The sequence below is a fragment of the Doryrhamphus excisus genome, linkage group LG2, assembly GCF_037039965.1.
Source record: "Doryrhamphus excisus strain RoL-2023G ecotype Guam linkage group LG2, RoL_Dexc_Guam_v1.1, whole genome shotgun sequence".
Classification (NCBI taxonomy): domain Eukaryota; kingdom Metazoa; phylum Chordata; class Actinopteri; order Syngnathiformes; family Syngnathidae; genus Doryrhamphus; species Doryrhamphus excisus.
The window spans coordinates 326,962-348,577 of NC_136358.1; the positions used below are offsets into that span (position 1 = coordinate 326,962).

General features: G+C 41.7%; 1 protein-coding gene across 2 annotated transcripts in view; it reads left to right on the plus strand.

Moving 5' to 3' along the window:
- Positions 1-21,616, plus strand: part of tmem178bb (transmembrane protein 178Bb) — a 61,144-nt gene that overhangs the window by 1,392 nt on the left and 38,136 nt on the right. The window lies entirely within an intron of this gene.

Genomic DNA, 21,616 nt, shown 5'->3' on the forward strand with positions numbered 1-21,616 from the left:
ATCCTTTCCCAGTGGCATTATTTCTGGATGGTCCACTATTGGATTTGTTTTTTACTATTATTTTTTATATATACTATATACATTCATACATTCATTTTCCATATGGCTTGTCCTCATTGGGGTTATGTTTGAGCTGGAGCCTATCCCAGCTCACTCTGATATACCCGAGAATGGTCGCTGGTCAAATAACAGACAGCCATTCACACGCACATCAATCATTTAGAGTCTAAAGTTCACCTAACACGCATGTTTTGGGTTATGGGAGGAAACCAAAGTGCCTGGAGAAAAACCCATGCATGGGCAGGTGCATGACATGTCAACTCCACAAACAGATACTCCCATGGGAATTGGACTCTTAGATCAACTGATTGTGATGTTGTCATGCTAACCCCTAGCCCACTGTGTGACATATTCTAGAAAAAAATATCATGATGATTCATATGTATTTTTTGGTTTTGACACTGCTGCTTTACAGTAAGTGTTAGTTTGCAAAGTAATACCATAGTAATAGAAAGTAACTATTACACAGGAATCTCTTGCTTACCACGGTCAGTTGCTTCCAGACCTGACCGTGATAAGCCTCGGATTTTATTTATAATTGGAAAATGTTCATAGTTAAAGCATAAACAAACTGTTTACAACCTTCTAAATACGATTTTTGACATTATTAGAGCCCTCTAGACATGAAGTAACACCCCTATAGCACCCTTACACTGGCATTTCCCAAAAGTAAACAAAATAAAAGTAAATAAGTCATTTAAGAACTATGATTCCAATAAATGCCAAGGGGAGCTGAGTGGGAGGGGTGACAGGAAATGAAGTCAGTATGCATAGTTCTTATATTAATAATGGGCCACATTCAACCACAAATCAGCATCATTTATTCATGAATTCATTTTTTAACCGTGATAGAGTGAAGCCACAAATTGGAAGCATGATTTATTAAAAAAATCTATACATTTTTAGCATCTACTGTACGTTGGGTTGGTTTTATTACATGTGGACACCCCTTTAAGTGTTTCCAAAATTTTGGAAATGGAAAATACTTGTTGCCATTACAAACCGCTAGCATTCCAGTCATAGCATTAGATGTGTTAAGGATAAATAGTGAATCACAATGAGGTGTATTGATTTTTCATTCTTGTTGGTGAAGTTGATAGTTGATGGAGGCTTTGCTTGGAGAGCCAACACAAATCTAGAAATCCTTATTTCCCCCTCCACACACGGTTGCTAATGCTACAGAGGCGGGCTGTGTGTGTTAAAAGGACAGGAAGCAGCACCGAGGTTCTGTTGGATGCTGCTGGAATAAATCCAAGCGTGAAGAGAGAGGAGACTGAATGCGCTGCAGCTGTGCCTTTATGCGAGCATGCCTCGCTGGCCTCCATGGCCCATCATCTGCAGTAATGGGCAGTCAGAGTGTGGATACGTATTTACTGTGTATATACATATACATATATATATATATACATATATATATATACGTATATACGTATATATATATGCCGTGATCACATGAATGCCTCCAGAGACCAGTATGAGCCATTTCAGGTCTCATCATCTTTGACGGAAACAACATTGCTGTTATCATGATGTGTCCGCTATGAAAGGTCAGTTGGCGGGGAGACCCTGCCTCTCGCCTGAAGTCAGCTGGGATGGGTTCCAGCTTCGCTGTGACCCTGATGAGGGCAAGCGATCTAGAAAGTGAAAGGATGGATGGGATGGGATGTCTACATTGTCAAGGTCTGCTATGTCATTTGCTGCTTGTGTTTTAAAAAAAGACATAAAAATTAGATTAGAGCATGACAGAACATTAAGGAAAATCACCTCAAGTGTGATGTGATGAACGAATATACAGGTTTATGTACATATGTTTATATTCAGTACAGTGAGCAAGTAATCATTTAAAGATGTATTTATATCCATCCCATTCAATCCTCCAAATGCATTTTTTTCTTTAGTATTTAATTCTTTAACATATTTTGACAAGTATTAGATTGGCTTTTAGCATGTTTCTTGAATGGAAATATGAATAATTTAGATTCATGCCTAAAAACCTCTGTCATCCGAGACAAACTCTGAGTAGACCCGCTGCTTCTCCGAATTCAGGCGTTTGGTCAGGAGGCCCCCTTGGGGGGGTGTTCAGGGCACCTCCAACCGGCAGGAGGCCTCTGGGAAGACCTGAGGCACGTTAGAAAGACCATGTGTCCCAACAGGCTTGGGAATGCCACGAGAGGAGCTGGAGGAAGGAGCCAGACAGAGGGAGGTCTGGGTTTGTCTGTTTAGGTCCGTGTATGAAACTACATCATGCAGAGGGAGCTAGGAGTGATACCGTCACCTAGTCACCTAGTCACCTAGTCACCTAGTCACCTAGAGGTGTTGCTCACTTTCATGCTAGTCAGTAGCTGTTACGCTTTCAGCTCTGTGCAATGTGTGTATATTAATGAAATTGTGCAAGGAATCGATGTTTAATTTCCTGCATGATATTGTCATATACATATGTACTGGGTGTACAGATGCTTTTCTTATGGCTGCTTCATTGTGGTTATCATCGCATTTTGCTATTCAGAGGCTCACTGAGGTGAAGTCTCCCAAGATTTGCTGAGGTCTTCGGCGACGTCACACAGGACGATTGTTTGAAGCCCAGGGCTGTGTTTCAATTTGCAAACTTCCATAATTGCACTTCCCATAAGTGCATATAGAAGCATAGAAGTGCGAGAGTTGAGACAAGTTTTGTTTGACTTTTCAGGCTCATAGGATGCGGATTGTGTCTCTATTTGTCTACAAACTAACAAGTCATGGCCTATTTAGTTCATATCTGCACATTGTCCATTAATAAACATTACACCTGTCAGGCATGAACGATAACCCAGCTGTACTTATCGCATCTCATCTTGGCGCCAATCAATTCACATTCACCTCATTTTTAACAATGTTGTGAAATTCCGCGCCCATTCCGTTTATCTTGACGCTTCATCTGTTCGTTTTCGAACATCCATTTGTCTCCTCGTCTCAGCGGCGTCTTCCTTTCTAGATGCATCATTATGTAGATTTATGGAGGCAGTGGAGAGAAGCGGCGGTAATGGGTCAACATAAAAAACACAAAAACCCTCCATTTTCAATGGTTCTGCCGGTCACATTAAGAGCGGAATGGCGTTTGTGGGAATGGGCGGGTCAGGGTTAGTGGATGACCACTGCGTTCTCCCCGTCATCAAGCCCATATGGGTGATCACAAAACCAATGAGGAATGGATGCCATTAAGGCAAGCACAACACAAACGCCACTGTTAAGACTGAGTGCTTGGAACACACACACACACACCACACACACGCACACACCACCACACACACGCACACACCACACACACATTCTTGTTTGTCTTGATTCAATACCACCGGAAACCTGGCCCTCAAAATAGAACCCAGCAAGTGCGTTTCTGTTCCTGTTCAATGATGTTTTCCAGGGAATTGTTGAACCCTGTAACTCTTCAGACAGTGGTGTCCAAAGTGTGGCCATTTTCAGCCCGTAGAAGCTCTTTTGGGGCTAAAAAATGAATGTACCATTAATCATATACATACACATATACGTACGTATATTATCAGATATTACAATCCTTTGCTTTGTAACTTATAACACAAAGCAAAGATGCAGATGTTTTGTTCAGAAAGGTTAGCATATATTGTTACTTTTAGTATTGTGAATTAGTAAATAAACTTCTAAATAAATCAACTAAGCCCTATAGTTACCTTTTAATTACTAGCCATTATAGTAGACATAAGAAGAGAAACAATTTGGATAATAAATAAAACTCATCCTTGTGTGTGCTGCTATAATTGTGTTCTCTCGGGGAGCCGAGTCGGAGGCAGACAAGACGTGACCTCGGGGTTTGAGGTGGATTTTAGCTTGGTATGGGTACTGCAGTAGACTTTGTTTTCAGTAGGGCTTATTGTGTCTCTTGTGAGATGATTCAAACCCAGTGACCAGTGTAGAATACTACATGTCATTCAGTGTTGTGTCATTATGTGTATGTATTTTAGTCCATAGAGGACGTTTTAGGCGTGAAAGTGCTTAACTTGGGCAAAAAAATTGCTTAGTGCATAGTTTTTGACTAATATTCAGCCATAAAAGGCCATGATTTATTAATAAACATATTTTGGAAAAAAACCACGAGTGAAGCTATGAAATTGAATCTGCTAAGTGGCAAGGGACGACTGTATTCATATTTGTTGTTTTACACATATGCTATTCCAAACGTCAACAAACATTTTAGTAGCAAGGGACCCTTGCAGAAAACAGCGGAAGGTGAGAAATTTTGCTGCATGACTTGAATGTGAAAAAGCATCACCATCAAATGAAAAAATTGATGACCAGATGTCCAAATTTAAATTGTAACCTAAAGGATTATTTGGGGATCAGTAATGGCATTTTCAGTGTGTTATATACTGTAGTTACTGTATATATATATATATATATATATATACTATATATATATACACCGCATCATGGGTAGAATTAGCCCAAAAAGTGGCACATATATACAGTATATTGGAATTGCATATACGTATAAAGAAACAATAATAATGGCATTTACCTCCAATTCCTACCAATACCCGTCAGCATGTACGTTATGTGCCAGTTGCCGTGTTTGTCGTCTGTGTGGATATTTACATGCAAGACGGTTTGTTATCACCAGGAGTTCTCTCGTCTTCCTGGGAGCGGTTAAATAATTCAGGTACACGTGGTAACACCCAGTGCTCATTAACGACCCTGCTGTGTGCAAAAGCAACATGCCGGGCCAGACTGCCTGCTGGCTGCCACTGCTGCTACCCAATGCCCTCAGATGAATGGAATACCAACAGTATTTTCAAGGCTAAAATACATTTTTCAGTGCTGTTTCCAAACTGTATCCACTGTATGCGATTGCTATTGTACAGCTTTCAGCATAGATTGTGTCAAGGCAGGTGCAGTACATGACACATACAGTACACAGGGATAGTATTACTAATGACCAGTGTTGCTGTGCATCAAGGTGTGACTTTTGCATGAAAATAATCATGACATGGGCATGCTAGCTTACAACAGAGAAGAGAAGAGCACTTCTGTCATTGTTATGGCAGTACTTGGTCTATAAAATCTGCAAAAGTCTGTAAAGATATTTTGTGTTTAACAACTTCAACAACATAACGACTGTTGATTCAGAGTGACTTCTTGTTCAGTGCAAAGTAAGCGTCCAAATAACAGCATGACAGTATTAACCCTAATTCCTCCACAGCAACTAACAAAATCTACTCGTCCAAAGTAGTTGTTTGATTGTCAGCCATGGGAAGAGAGGCTAACAATCAAGGCGTAGAATGAAATGACTGCATCATATCTGTGGGATAAGAGTATCATACGCACAAATGGTGGAAAAACCATATGACAAGCTGCTATAGGTTCATAAATCCGGTGTGGCTCAGTTGGTGGAGTGGTGGTCTCCCAACCTGAAGGTTGTGGGTCCGATCCTCCATCCTGCTGCGTCATCATTGGGGAAATGTGCTAGCGTTGTCAAAGTTCTTTGAGCGCTATACAAGTGAAAGACCAATTCAGTTTACTAGATAAGCCAGCCAGTCCAAGGGCCGTCCACACAACTGGTTTTTAGAATCCCAGAATCCTTATAGTGCAGTCCGGTGGCCATTTTTTTAAACTTGTCCAATGAGGCAATTATTACTGTGCTCTATACGTAATCTGTCTCACACCCAGCCACAGGGCAGACCGACAACATTCATGTTATTAAACAAAAAAAAACAAAAACAGCGTTTGACCCCATAAGCTGGATTGACTTGAAATCAGCTCAGTGCTCTACAAAACAAACTTTGGTGCGTTAAGCCGAAACCTACAGCCATGCACATCAACATTTGATGAGCTCATGCTGCAGAGAGCCCATCAAGCGACAGGATTCCAGCCGTGCACGGCCCCAGCATAAAGAAACCTATTTCCATTTGTCCCACCACAGATAAATGGTTGATTAATATGAAATGACCTCCTGTCTCCTGTGTGCTTGGCAATGATGGCTTGGCGCTTGCAATGTTTACCTGCTTTTTCTTCCTGTGTTCACTGCTTCTCTACTGAGATGGGTTGCTCCTCGGCTGCCATTATTTCAGGTTAGTCCCTCGTCTTGTGCTACTTAGCCAAGGTCCATCACTGCACACTCAGGATTTTGATCTTCTTGAATGCATGTGATGCTATATGCAAGATGGCAAGATGGCAAGATGGCAAGATGGCAAGATGGCAAGATGGCAAGATGGCAAGATGGCAAGATGGCAAGATGGCAAGATGGCAAAATGATAAGATGATAAGATGATAAGATGATAAGATGATAAGATGATAAGATGATAAGATGGCAAGATGGCAAGATGGCAAGATGGCAAGATGGCAAGATGGCAAGATGGTAAGATGGCAAAATGATAAGATGATAAGATGATAAGATGATAAGATGATAAGATGGCAAGATGGCAAGATGGCAAGATGGCAAGATGGCAAGATGGCAAGATGGCAAGATGGCAAGATGGCAAGATGGCAAGATGGCAAGATGGCAAGATGGCAAGATGGCAGTGAGCCGATTGAAACATAGACTAAGTGAAAGTACGGAAATGTGCAAATGATTATGGCTTTATTTTAATAATACAATGGTGCTATATATCCTATAGTACTGGGGTGTCCAAAGTGTGGCCCGGGGGCCATTTACATTTTTTTATTGGCCCTCGGCACAATCTAAAAATACAATTAAATTAAAATAAAAAACAATATAAAAAGAATAGTCCTTTTACAATAATAAAGTCAAAATATTATGGGAATAAAGTCATGATATAACAAGAAAAATAAAGAATAAAGATACAAAGATACAAGTTTGCACAAATAATATACTTTAGGCTGTTTTTCTTTGAATATAAATAACTCCTAAGCCTATCTATGTGGGTGGGCCCTGCCCTTCATTTTTCAGTATGTGGGCCTCAGTGGAAAAAGTCTGGACACTTGTGACTTGGGTGATGCTGTTAAAGGTTCCGCTTTTGTAGCGTACTGTAGCGAAACAGATTTAGATAGTTGTTTATGGATGGCACTGGAAAATAGCCATATATTTACCTTGGAGCCCAGTAGAAAAGCTCGATGGTGTACATTAGTGTAGGCAGACTATGAGAGGACGTTAAAGGTACTTAAGAACACCAGAAATTGCCGTTATGTACTCTAACTTGGTCGGGTTCATATTGGATCCTTGCTGTTCAAACGACACGTTCCTCACGGGGGATCTGTGCCAGGCACGCTGTCGAGGTTTCCTGACAGATGAAAAGCATCAGTGGACATTTCCATTCTTTGGCGGGCAGCTCTCGCTGGCTACACGTCTTCAGTCTTCCTCTGGCCCCCGTTTAATCAATGGCTTATCAAGTCAAGAGAGCTCCCTGGGCCTGCTGGAGGAGCCTGCATCAATCAGATCCTTATTCTCCCTGTCCAAAGACTGGGAGATGAAGGGAGCTCTGTAGCTACAGCTGCCTCCCCTCACAAGAACGCCTCTTTAAATGGCTCGGTACTGCAGGACAAAGCATGAATTCTGTCCTTGAAAGAAGCTTTTTTTTGCTGCGCCAAGTTCCAGATGTTCAGCTTTCTATAAAAATGAGCACATATTTAAACTGGAGGGACGAGGGGTGGGCTATGCTGGCACTATCGCTATCGGCCTGGTACCAGGTCAATATGGGGCCAACCATACTGATACTTGGGACCTTGTTTCCTCTTTGTATCACAATTCTTCAAAAAGTAATAATCACTGTTTTATTGTGGACTATGGCTGATTATTAGTCAAACATATTGAAAGACCATTCATGTGGTGTTCTGGTCACCAGGCATTAGTAATGTTAAATTCATGAGACAGTAGCTTAGATTACATTACGCATCATGTTGCACATGATAGAGTGAGAAGTTCTCCTCCCAATCCATGTGGTAATGGTACATTTTTGGCTACTATCTTGTACTTCCCCACTTCGTTTGGAACGTTTTCCGTATAAATTGGAGGCTAACTAGATAGCTCGGTAGCATGCTATGAGCGGTGGCTGTCTCTTATGTCCCTGCAGTGATCCCGTAGCAGTACATTAGTGGTGTAAACAAAGAATCATAGGAGTGTAAAGATGACTATTTGGTGATATTTCATATTTACAGGGCTCTAATAATGGTAAAACACACATTTAGAAAGTCATGCTCTAATTTCCTGCTTTGCGGAAATTCATTAATCACAGTCGGGTTTGGAACCAATTAACCGTGATAGACGAGGGACGACTGTATACAAATACACCAGTACAGGCAATGTACCACTGTCAACAGCGGAACACAACTCCTTCATTATATATACTTGTTTGAGCAAAATAAAGCCAGTAGTGCAAGATTAGTTCAAAAAGTACAAAACAGTTTTGGCTCTTTTTGCCACCAAAGCGCTCCTGTGTTCAAGAACTTGTTTTGGTACGTTTGTTAGCAATCTATAAATATGACAATATGAACAATACCTTTGTCGCAGACAGTTGGGAAAATAAACGTAGAAGAGAACTAAAAAAAATGTCAATCTCACCACGCCAATATCGATTGAATACTGACAACTGAATCAATACCCCCCACCCCCCAGCCCCCAGCCCCCCACCTTACTCATTGCGAGCATCATCTGCTTCCTGACGATAAACACCCATCTCACGGCCCTGTTTGTGTTGTCATGGTAACATCTGCTGATTGTGTGACAGATGCTATTGAGACAAAGAGGGTGAGTTGAAGGTGGGGGGGGGGGGGGGGGGGGGGCGCCATATGTCAAATGGTCAGACAACAAATGTTCCTGCGAGATGATGCACTCGTCAGCCATCATGTCTTCTGTTGAAGCTTTAAGGTTGTGCTGTTGTGCACCACCGAGATATCGGTCACATAGCTTAGCTGCTTGCCAGTGCTTCATTCATCACCGTTAGCTTCAAATTAGCATCATGACTTGCGTAATCCACATTATCCTGCTACACAAAGTGGTATTTGCGATACAAAGTATTTTTGAGGTTTGAGAAGCATTAATATAGTATATTGATATAGTGTAATGTAATCTTAACTTTCTAATGAACACATGTACGGTATGTCCATACCGCACACAAGACGGCCACCTTAAAGTACAGGGAAGGGTTTTGTGATGCATATCATTCGTGTCCTTCCCATTCAGTTATGACTGGCAAAGACAGTAGAATGGCTTCGCCATGGAAATGACATGTATTTCTTCCCAAATAATTGGCAAAAGACTGTCAGCGGGGATGCAGCAAGTACTGAGCTCCAGAAAGCTGCCTTTCACAAGCACACACACACACACACATGCAGGTATATTAAATATATATACACATAGCAGATAGTGCCACACCAGCTCTGTATACAGCGCCTTGTCGTGCTTATCTTGCCTCACTCAATTATTTGATTCTGAAATTGCTTTTGCGCTTTTGTTGCCTCTTTTTTTCCACAGTGTTCCTTGTTTATCCAGGCAATTATCCGTGAACAGACATAGGCACAGTGGATCTCTTCAAGCGCCCATGGCGGCGCCAATCTGCGGGATGGAACTTTTACAACAACTTATGAAAAGCATGGAAGAGTTATTTAAAAGGAGTGTTACTTGTGAGGAAGAAAACCAGACAAAAGACAGTCAGTCTGCTCTATAATATATACAGTACAGTACAGTACAGTACAGTACAGTAATACAGTGGAAGCAGATTACAGCTGACCCGCTTATGTCGACCTGTCATAGACTTGTCATGTCCCAGTCCACCTTGTTTGTCTTCTTACTTCAAAGCAGACACGCTTAAGCCGTTTAAAAATTTTAATACCAGTTGAAAAATGACAAGATTTTACATTTTTCATTGTTGGAGGAAGTGGAGTTGAATGAGCAATTTATTGCAAACAAGCGTTAAAGTGATTTCCATGCAGAACAGTGGAGGGTGCGCCGTTATTATCGGAGGTGCTTTTTCCATGAATGGAACAATGTAGCTTCAGGTTGTGCAGGGGTGTCAAATGGCATCAGGTTATGTGGAGGTGTTGCAGGGGGCATCCCTCATTACTGAAGGCCCTGGTCTGGGTTTTTTTTCTTATATTTGCATTTTGAAGCTCTACTTGGAAACTTAAGATCCAACAGTGCAAAATGTAAATTCTTGCAATTTTTCAACTGGTCTTAAAATGTTGGTCAGCAGTGTACGTGGTCAAAGAATGAAAGATGCCAAGAGGTCATTTCTATTTCTGACATGTGTTGTAGTAGTCCTTCCTCGCTACATCGCAGTTTGAATTTCACTGGATCATGGTTTTTCAAAAATAAATCAATAAATCATGCTGTTTTGTGGTCCAATGTTACCTATTAAAAAATAGGAACAAAGATTGTCTTACTGATGAAGCTCACTGTGACATGGGAGGGGAACGATCTCCGCCACGAGATCTCGTGGCGGAGATCAGGGGGGCTGGCTGGACAGCCATGACTTGCCCCGTTGCGGTGGGGTGGAGGGGCTTTGTTGGTGCCCCAACTGCTGGCCTACACCGTGATGTGGGATGCAAAGTGCTGGTGCATCAAAAGCCATCGAAGAACTGGTTGAGGAGGCGGAGAAAGGCCGCTTCTGCCTGTGGCAGAATGCACACAACCATGTCCCCGGACTGCCATGGGTTGGAAAATCCTTTATTATCACCCATACGCCATCTGCAAACAATAGCTGGTTTCGACAACCACTTATGTTGTCAGTCAGCCGGTCCGACGGGCATCAAACTTGAAGCGGTTCAATGAAGGACATATGAGGTCAAAGCGGCATACGTAGGTTCATAGCCAAATGTGGTTTCACAATTCAGCAGTGTAAGTGTTATATATTTATAAACATAAGGTTTGACAGTTTTATGCCAATAATCTGTTCATTTGAGTACAGTGGTTCAGCAAGGTCAAAGATAAACGTAATGAAATAATATTCCTGTGGGAAGCCAATGTTGGCACATTATCTGCCGGTAATAAACTGAAGCAAGAGCACACTGACCTCTCAGACTTTTGTCTGTGTTTTTTTAGGTCAACTCTGAAATGAAACCGTAAACGGCCACCCAAAAGGATCTTAGTAATAATATAGGAACTTAATAAGTACATTTATGGTGTAGAACAAGAATGTCTTTCTGCTGCAAGTAAATACAATCCATCCACCCATCCAGTTCCTATCCCGCTGGTGTATCCTGGAGTCTATCCCAGCATAATAATTATGCAATACTGTATAAGGTCAGCACACTGATTGGATGGACATGAAAGACAAAGTTATTTTTTGACATTTTTCTTTTTTCCCTTTAATTTGCATTTCTATTTCTATCATCTACTTATTCATACTGGAATCCTGAATGTGTGCATTTTCATGGATTTTGTGTACAACCATTTACTCTTTTGACACTATATCATAGTGTTTTCATCCTATTTGCATATTTGCATATTTGCTTTTGTGTTGTCGGTGATAAGGGAAATATTTCATGAATGCATTTCATGAGGCCCGACGGAAAAACAAGCTGAGGACCCAAAATTGCCCCCAGGCCGCTCTTTGAACACTCCTGGTTTATGAAATACATAAACCCTCAAGGCTCCGGCAAAAGTCAAACTACAGAGAGCAAGGCACAGACCGATGATGACAGACAGAACAGCAGTCATAATAATAATAATAATAATAATAATAATAATAATAATAACAATAATAATAATAGCTAAGGCTTAAAATGTGACGATGTGCGATACCGCTGATGTCATTTCCGATCCGATACAGGGTCAAATTCATTCTGGTGTCCGCACCTATCTGATACCGATACTACTGTGTGTGGTTGGTTCATTTTTTGCAGTGAGTTGCTTCATAATCATAATTATAAAATGACAAGAAGAAATGTTGACTTCGATGGCGTATGGGTTTGGATATATGCAACCTGACCGTTCAGACTGCAGTACATCGTATACAGTACATATGGGATTTAGAGCCTCGGAGGAAAAACTGGAATTGTACAGTTTGGAAGAGGATTGTGGACGATGGCAACATTCCAAAAAAGTGCCCTTCCCCTTTTATGAATAAAATGAATGAACGCTGCTGTCTTTGCGCCGCCACCCTTTCCAGCTACTTTAGCGTCTGAATTTATTAAGGAGGCTGTACCATCAAGGTTGCAGGCAGGTTTGACTGTCTTGGCTTGCTGGACTGCGTTTAAAATCTTTTGATGGCTGCAGATGCCCGTGGCTTGGAGCCATGAGGTGTGTAGGGTGAGATAAAAACATAAAAAAAAAGGAGCAGCTTGTCGTCTGCACCTTTTCAAGTTAAAATGTGCAAAGCCAGAGTGCTCCCAGGGAAGAAAATGATTGTGGTAATGTTGGAAATGTCCCTAAACATACCATTTGTGTAAGGGTAAGGAGTCACGTAGGCCGCCAAAAGCTTGCGTGAACAGTGAGTGAAAAGCCGGATGGGAATGGAACCGTCAGACAGACAGTAATACAAAGTGGAAGAATACATGCAGGCTGACGTAATGCAATCCTGTGTGATTTGTTCGATGCCATATTATGCATGTCTGCGGTAAAGAGTGTCTGGTCACAAAATGCACAGTAATCCACGCCACTTGTAGTGTACTGTTGATTCTCAAACTGTGGTACGTGTACTAATGGTAATACACAGGCTGTGGTTAACAAATACAAATAACATGTATTAGAAGTACAGTAGACTCTTGCTATACGTAGTTGTTACTTTCAAAGACCTTATGTGAATACTAGAAAAACTAAAAATGGATTCACTCGTAGCTTACGGCCACATTCTCGTCTGATCTCGGAAGCTAAGCTAAGTTGGGCCTGGTTCGTACTTCCGCCTGGGAATACCAGGTGCTGTAAGCCTGGGATTGGCTGGCCACCAGTCCAGGGTGTACCCCGCCTCTCGCCAGAAGACAGCTGGGATAGGCTCCAGCACCCCCACGACCCCCGTGAGGATAAGTGATAAAAAATGAATGAATGAAAAGGATTGACTCATAAAAAGCATTAAAGGTCCATTTTTAGGCATGGATGATGTTGCTACAGTTATGTTGGTATGGTATATGACTGGTACATGACTGGCTGGTATATGACTGGCTACATACTCGTTGAGGTTTTTGTTAAAACAAGCAAGAAGCAATCTAATTGTTTTTCTTTGTAATCGTTGCGCACACCTCAGAAAGATGCTCAGGATACATGTCAGCATTTGGGAGTGGGAAATACTGCAAATTTTGGTGGTGATCCGACACCAAAATTCCAAAGACAGCTCTCTGGTTCTCATGTTGTTTTTACCTCAGCAAAAATGAAGGAGTTGACCTCACCGTTGCAATAGTCTTGAGGGAAGTGTATTGGCTGCTACCGCAGATGAAAATCACAGAATTAAAAACAATAACATTTAGCATGACTAGGCTACATTCACTTGAAATGTCTTAAACTTAAACCCAACTTAAAATGTCTTGTTCATGAAATGCATCTGCAGAGAATACCTTGTTGTTGTCGTCCGTGACAGACTGTGAGTCACAACCTTGTGTTTCGACCTTTTTAATGACACGCTCATAGGCATGGCCTTGACGTCCGCATGTCCTCCTGGTAACCCTGAGTGAGGCCGCTGATGGATGACTCGGTGTAGGGCAGTGAACTACCAGTGCACTCTTGCACGCTTTGGTATTGATCCTGCATGGAGATGTCCATGAGGTGATGCCAAAGATTGGATAGCTAGGATAAAACAGGCCTGTGATCCCGTCAGTATGTGGTCCATTACTGCTCTCCTTTTCTGCAGGAAAACAGGTTCAAGCCTCTGCAGTTTAGGGGAGCCCGGTAATTTCAGGTCGATAAGCCGTTACTTTTTTGTCGCACTTGAAACCCTTTGTCTTATACAGTGATGCAGCCCATGTACTGTATGGATAAAATAGCATACTTCCCATGATGCTTAGAGTGCAGCTTCAAGGATTTCATTAATTGGAGGAGGGACGTGGACGCTAATGTTACATTTTGAAGTCTCACGCAGCGATTGTGTTTTGATCCGACAAATTTCAAGTAAGTTTGATCAAGTCTACAATTATGACGAGCTTCTGTTTGGATTGCTTGGACCACAGCCGATGATGAACTTGAATGGATTAAAAAAAAAAAGTGTCTCACGTCTCATCATCTAAGCTATCAAGTGATGCTGGGAATGGATGGTTTCGGACACCTAAAAGTTTCAGATTGAATTTCCAAAATGCCAACATCCTCTCATGAACTGAAGTAACCTGAAGCCGCCATTTGGTCAGCTCTGTTCTGCCATGCGGCTACGCTAATTGAATTCCAAACCCAAACAGGATCCAGACCCTGATGGAATAATCAAGGTGAATTATGGGTACAACCGCATTGTTGGGAATGAATATGTGGCTGCCTTTTGTGGGTTTCGGACAGCACACAGTTGAACCTGTGAATTATGCCACAACTGGATGGTGTTGACCAATTCATCAAGCCCCGGTCCATCATGTGATCTGCATGTACGTATACAAAACATATACAAATATACATTTGACTGCTTTTGCTGCCATACAAATTTAGATCCCAAAGGGATTGTTTCAACCAAAGATGGGTTGTAGTATTGCTAACATCAGCATTACCACTAAGCAGCATGAAACAGCAACACCACATTAAAATGTGCACATGGTGACTTCCTGTTCAGTGCAAAATAACTTTCCAAATAAATGCATGGCAGTACAAAATACAACCATTTATTTCTTTAGTTATTTTTCGATTGTTAGCCATAGTATGAAAGGTTTTCATAGCTACATAAGTTTTATTGCCATTGTTGTACATACAATTACTGCTTTTATACAAGTTGAAGAGTATAAAATATATGAAAGCATACAAATCCAAATATATACAAAGCATTGTTGACAAGCACTTATCTCCATGTCAGTCCACTGTCTAAACGTATATAAATTGTAATAAATATGTATTGCCAGTTCAACTACACAACATACTGTATGCCTAATCATTTTCACACTGGTCATAAACACCTGATTCCTAAAAATGTTGTGTAAGTCCCAGCATCATATTGCTCAAGATAGAATGCCCACACAACTGCAGATTTAATCCCCCAGAAGGCTTAGCTAGACCCCAGTTAAATCTTGTGTAACCCAAAATTGGAACATCTGAGATGGAGTGGCCACTGGCCAGTTTTTGGAGTCGGAGTACGGGGATTCCGTATCCAACAACAGGAATTGCTTTACTCATACTCTTTAGACCTTCATGGTAGGAAAATGAAGTTGCTTTTTTGTTCAAGCACAGCTGACCTGGGCTCTCACTGTGGTGGGCTTGGTTCCATCATATCTCTTTTTTGACCTTTCACAAGTCAATAGTCCTTTTTCATCCCTAATTTTGCTCATTGTTTCTGTGAACATACAGTCCAGCCTCCATCTTGCCTTGTCCTCTTTGTCTTGCCTTGTCCCTACCACAGGCGTTGATGGGAATTTCAAACAGAAAGGGGGGGGGGAGACTATGTCTATGTCTATGTCTATGTCTATGTCTATGACTATGACTATGACTATGTCTATGTCTATGTCTATGTCTATGTCTATGTCTATGTCTATGTCTATGTCTATGTCTATGTCTATGTCTATGTCTATGTCTATGACTATGTCTATGTCTATGTCTATGTCTACGTCTATGTCTATGACTATGTCAAAGTCTATGTCTATGTCTATGTCTGTCTATGACTATGTCTATGTCTATGTCTATGTCTATGTCTATGTCTATGTCTATGTCTATGTCTATGTCTATGTCTATGTCTATGTCTATGTCTATGTCTATGACTATGTCTATGTCTATGTCTATGTCTATGTCTATGTCTATGTCTATGTCTATGTCTATGTCTATGTCTATGTCTATGTCTATGTCTATGACTATGTCAAAGTCTATGTCTATGTCTATGACTATGTCAAAGTCTATGTCTATGTCTATGTCTATGTCTATGTCTGTCTATGACTATGTCTATGTCTATGACTATGTCAATGTCAAAGTCTATGTCTATGTCTATGTCTATGTCTATGACTATGTCAAAGTCTATGTCTATGTCTATGTCTATGTCTATGTCTATGTCTATGTCTATGTCTATGTCTATGTCTATGTCTATGACTATGTCAAAGTCTATGTCTATGTCTATGTCTATGTCTATGTCTATGTCTATGTCTATGTCTGTCTATGTCTATGTCTATGTCTATGTCTATGTCTATGTCTATGTCTATGTCTATGTCTATGTCTATGTCTATGTCTATGTCTATGTCTATGTCTATGTCTGTCTATGACTATGTCTATGTCTATGTCTATGTCTATGTCTATGTCTATGTCTATGACTATGTCTATGTCTATGTCTATGTCTATGTCTATGACTATGTCTATGACTATGTCTATGTCTATGTCTATGTCTATGTCTCTGTCTATGTCTATGACTATGTCAAAGTCTATGTCTATGTCTATGTCTATGTCTATGACTATGTCTATGACTATGTCTATGTCTATGACTATGTCTATGACTATGACTATGACTATGTCTATGTCTTATGGGTTAATGAATTAGCAAGTTTAGCCAAAGCGGTACTGTATAACATCATCGCTGTGCTGCCGGTGGCTCCGTTAGCACCATCTAGCTCTAAGGTGCTCTACCTTGTCCAAGCCAAGTGTTGTCTTGTTCTTTTTTTAAAAGCGGGTCAGTGTAGGAAACAAAGGAGTCGGATAATGAAAAAGTGCATGATCCGGAAAGGTGTAAGACGATGCATCATGCACTCCCAAACCCCCCCCCCCGTGCCTTCCTCCACCACCCCAGAGGAGTTGTACAGATGGAAGCGCAGTAACTGGGTTATTGCCGGTGTTAATTAAATGCATGGAGTGTGTGCTTTGAGCTGAAACCTGGGGAAAAGTTAGTGAACAGAAGAGGCGCGAAGGATGAATCCATGTGTGTTTTATCGTGCAAACAGCTACCCCGCATTCGTCCCATGACGTAAATACTGGTCCCATCCAATAGCTGTTGTCTTTCCCGCTTTTTTAAGTCATTGGATTAAAACAAAAATCACATTTGAAATCATTCTATTTTTATACAACAATATTTGCCAGCACCATAGAGGATACTGTAATATTTCAATGACATCTTACCGCTCAGTACTACACTGAACTTCTATGGTACATATCCTATGGGATAAACACTTGACAAGATACCTTTGTGGAATACATTGTGGGCTGCACAGAAATATTTCATTCAATGAATGCTTTTCAAACAGGATGTGTAATATGACGAGTGGAACAGCGGCCTTCTTCTTCTTCTTTCTCTTTGGGCTTTTCCCTTCAGGGGTCCCACAGCCAATCAATCTCCTCCATCCAACCCTGTCTTCTGTATCTGTCTCTCTACCAACTACCCTCATGTCCTCCTTCACTACATCCATAAACCTCCTCTTTGGTCTTCCTCTACGCCTCCTACCTGGCAGCATCCTTCTACCAATATATTGACTATCTCTCCTCTGGACATGTCCCAACCATCTCAGTCTGGCCTAAAGGACTTTATCTCCAAGGCCTCTAACATGTCATGTCCCCCTGATGTACTCCTTCCTGATCCTATCCATCCTGGTCACTCCCAATGAGAACCTCAGCATCCGCATCTGTAGACCAAACAACATGGCTGGTCTCACCACAGTTTAACAGCGTACCAGGCCTACCAGGTACCAAAACCACTGAAGTCATCTTCTTCAATATCACAATTAATCCTTTGTCAGGATTAGCATAAAAACATTGAAACTCCGCCCCTAGACATGTACATAAACTAACAATAAATACTCCAATAATCATATATTAAAAAGTCATTTGTACAGAAATTGTGCTGATAATATTTCCCTGTGACAAATCGGCAGCCCAATAACAACTTTGTATCCACAGTTCCACAAACGCTGGCGTGTGTTGATTAATCACGCAAACATGAATCTCCAGGTATATGTAACTAGTGAAAACCAGCATGGGCTCACCACGTTGCCACCGGACCATATTTTTATTTTGCGTGGAGGTGATGTGCACCGCAATGACCAATTACCACGGCAACCCACATCTCTTGAAGGTGCAGATGTTAATTGATACATTAATAATGACTGTCAAGTCATCTGAGGACACTGTGCTACTGACGATGGAGGCTCCTATTCCAGCATAATTAACTGTGCACCTGAGCACCTGGCAATTACCCCGTGGTATCTGCACAGGCTTCTCTTGCCGCCTGTCAGCAAAACTACAGGTTGACTTTAAAATCATCATTCCACTAAACAGTCAAGGGAGCGTCCGGTGCAGTTTGTGTCCATGTGTTCCAGCGGGCTCTAACTACCAGCGTAAGGTGGCTAATTGAATATAGCCTGTCTGTCCGGGTGGCCGCGGGGAACCAGAGGCTGTCTGGAGCTTTGCTTTGACATGAAGGGTGATTGCATTTGGGAAGAAATGAAATGAAAAGACATGCTCACACTTGCTAAACCTGCTGACCAGAACCAGATGGAGTGCACAGAAAGGGCTATTCATTCACATCGGTTGTGACATCAGTGAAACATCTGAGTGCAGTGCAGACGAGGCGATTGTTGAGAAGACTGCGTACTCAACGCTGGTGATGTGCTGCTGCTTTGGGTCTCTCCAAAGTAGTGTGGTGCAAATCCAGTCAATGTGCGAGGGATGGGGGCCACAATACACACGCACGGGAGGACATGGAAGCTCCACACAGAGATACCCAAGTGTAGATTCCAACCTAGGTCTTCCCCAGCTCCTGACTTTGTGGCCAATATGCTAAGCACTCATCCACATACCGTATGCCGTAGATGGGAAATAGCTGCTTTTGTCAACATAAAACGTGAGACCCAAATTGATTTGTTTATGTTGGCCTGTGTTGTAGGATTATTTTTTTTAACTTGATCATTGCTGGTGTGTTTAGCAAAAACAGATTTGAGGTTTTGTCTCAATTCATAAAAACAAAGAAAGAAGGCAAGAGTAGCGATCTATCTCTCATTCTTTTTATGTCTCTGGCCAAATGATAATGGATATTCGCTCTGACGTCGACACTTGTTTATGTCATCGTGACTCAGCCAATACAAGAGATGTCATCTTTAAAGTGTTCCATTGTATTATTTTTGCCACAAATAAATGCAACAAATGACGTTCAATTCCTCCCTTAGGCATCTCCGTGTGGAGCTCATGTTCTCCCCGTGCGTACGTGGGTTTTCTAAGGGTACTCTGGTTTCCTTGCACATTCCAAAAACATGGATATTAGGTTAATTATCGACTCCATTGTGTCCCTGCCTCTCTGGGATCGGATCCAGCGTATCGGCGACCCTAGTGGAAATATGCGGCACAGAAAACGGATGGATGGCAACCATTGGCCGACTTTATTTGAAAGTTCTCACACAGGTCAATGTGCTCCACAAAATACTGACTGTAACTTTAGGATACTTTGACAAATCACTGCAGAATGTGGTACACGCCTTTAGGGGACTAACAAGCACTAGTGTGTAGCATTTGAGCAACATTGGTTATAAAACAAGGCTGCCATAAACCAAAACATAGGTGGGACTTAATTACTAATTATCCATAATTATTTGTCTTCAAAGCATTTTGAGTGTCCCCCATAGGAGGCGCCATAAATGACTATATAAATGAATTGAAATGTGTCTGGAGGAATAGTGTTGTGTGTCCCGGTGTGAACTTCCGAGCCTGTATACGAGCACAAATGTCACATACTCCATGCATTCATAAACTTATGTATTAAACAAGACCCGTGCTACAAAAAGAGACGGCTACAGACTAAATTAAGGAAAGAAGATACACAAGGAGAAAAAGAGCCTGCAGCAGCAACTTGCAGGAAGTGCTGCTATCATTATTCTAATATAATGCTAATTTTATACTTCCATCTGATTCCACATTATGCTCAACATGTAAAATCAGATGGGATGGGGACAACAAGAGTGCAGGAAATAAGGACAAGAGCATAAAAAGAGGTTGAATCCAGTGAAAGCGGAGATATCTTTTCGCTGATGAATGTTTCTCTTTACTTTCCTCACAGAATGCTGATTCCCACACGCCGAAGGGCACAATAATTGGACTTGGTCATTGAGGCCTGAAAATCCATTCCATCAATACGCAAAATAGCCCTCATTTTGCTGAGGTTTAGAATATCCGCTATCATGTCTTTATTGCCGGCTAGCTTGGTCTCTGAATGCAAGCCTGGACACCACAACCTCAATAATAACCTTTAAATGCACATAATACTCCTCGGTAATTATTATTATTATTATACAGTTCAATCCATGTAGTCCAATCATGGATCTGGGATCGGATTTGGAAACAGTGTTACAAATAATAGAAATAATCTGATCCAAGGTCAAACTGTCCCCATCCAACTGTACAGTCACCGGACATAAGCGTTAGCAGGGCTAGCATAGCTATTTGAGGTACGTCAGAGTCACATTTTAAAAGCAGTATCATTTTTGGTTAGCCTGTTTGCTGAAGAAAAACAAAATGAAGATATTTACAGCTCCCGGGTTTTATTTTTGGATGTGTGGCGAAGCCTGCTCTTTTGTTAGAAAGCAGGGGCTGAGTCATAGGCAGTATCATATCCATGGCAAAGGGATGTTATGGTTGGTCATAAAAAGTCTATTTTGCATAATAGGGACCCATCTTTTCATAGTTTGATCATGCATCCTGACATGATATTCAGCTGACATCCACGTAATTAGGAGACGCCAGGTGGAACCAAGCCATGCAGGCTCCAAGGTTCCAACCCCTCCAGATGCTCCCATTTAATTGTCCTCTGTGTTAAGACTCATTCGAAGAGTGGGATCCGATTAAAGAAAGACATTAAAGTGACCTTTACCCACACAGTCATCCACAGCCAGCATGGACTGGAAGCACCAGAGATGGCATGAAGATCTACTCCGGGTCTCCATAGAGTGTAAAAGAATCCCAAAGGAGTCTGCATGGAGGCCTGAGTTACCTCATCAGCTTCAGCTGTCTCCCAGTTGGTAGACATCCTGACGTGGATAAGGTCCCACAGTGGGACATGCTTACTGGTTAATATATTCACCATGTTTTGTTTTGTATGGTCTTATTTTGAAGCTTACTTCAGGAAGTCACCGTCCACACGCTGTGATTTGTCATAGAAGTGACCCCTTGGGGCCCCACATTTGAGGTGAGTACAATTAGTCAACGTGTATGTACACTGAAGCGTACACCTTTTATTAGCGGTGTCTCTGATATCAGCACAAGCAGTCCATTCCTGATTCCATGCGAACACTTCTATCCAACATGCAGAGCCCACGTCGCCAGAACGACATCGTCTGCTTCCGTGTGATGGCCGACATCATGAGCGATGTCAGCCACGTGGCAGTATTTTTCATCAAAGTCCAAAAGAGCACGTTACAGCTGAGCGCAAACATTGCCATGCGCAAGTTTCCCGTGGTGGCGTAGACCAGAAGGGAAGTTTAATGCGAGCAACCTGATTGAGGCAAAACATTTTCGCCAAACCTTCAGACTTCCACTCCTGTTTGTAACATCTGCAATGCATGAGCGTTTTGGTCAACATTAACGGGT